This window comes from Theobroma umbraticum, unplaced genomic scaffold (assembly GCF_002168275.2).
Source record: "Theobroma umbraticum cultivar Fairchild unplaced genomic scaffold, ASM216827v3 scaffold_146.0, whole genome shotgun sequence".
Lineage (NCBI taxonomy): Eukaryota > Viridiplantae > Streptophyta > Magnoliopsida > Malvales > Malvaceae > Theobroma > Theobroma umbraticum.
In genome coordinates, this window is record NW_018397265.1 from 4,713,619 (window position 1) to 4,714,641 (window position 1,023).

Here is a 1,023-nt window from a genome sequence, read left to right on the forward strand (position 1 = left end):
TTAATTTTATATTTATTGATGATCATCGTTAATTGATAATCCATGCTATTATTTTGTATTATTTATACATGTAAATCTAATTACTATTTTGCATATATACTTTATGAAATCTTGAGATTGGTGTCTGTCTCAAGAGTGATTTTATTGGTATGTCTCAAGAATGATACCAACAATGAACCTTGAGGATAAATAGGAGACATACAGGCATGTTGTTAATGCCAAATATATTTCTCACTAGGTTTAAGGAAATCAACAATAGGATCGACAATGAAAATAACACATTAAGATCACAATTGGATGCTATTTTCTTAACACACAGCCACACTGAGATCCACTATCAATAAGATTATTGGTACTTGCAGCTATGGATTGGTTTTATGTCTATAAATGGCATAATGGCTACCATACTTCAATATTAAATGTTTCTGTTGGACAAGATCTTTAGGACATTATCTTTGAGGGCTAAATATATATATTTTTAATTGTGGCCACATCAAAATGAAGTCAATCAGTCTAGAGTCTTGTTTTTTAATGTATTTTTTTAAAGTCAAAATAAACTCCAATTAATACTATCCAAATAAGATAATGTTAGAATTTTCTATTATGTGGGTTTCTATTAATTAGTAATTTTAGTTTAATAAAACATGCTGATAATTTAGTCCTATTGTCATACAAAGCATGAAAGCCCAATTAATATGAAAGTGATCAGTTAATGATGGGCTTTGCACATCTAATAGGATCAGTGTGGTTTAGTAGTTATGTAGGCCTTGGCCTAGTACGCCTTTAATGGGGAGGCTTGTAATAGGGTTTTATTTATTATATATACGTGGCTAGGTCTCTTCTTCACTTATAACCTAATGGTATTTGCCCATTGAGAGCTGCAACAAACAATCGCTTTTAACCTAACGGTATTTACCCATTGAGAGCTGCCACAAACAATAGAGAAGTGCGAAAAGGAAGTTCTAGCCTTAATCGGGAATTCTTTGTTTTTTCATTGTAAACAATGTCTACTTCTATGAATCA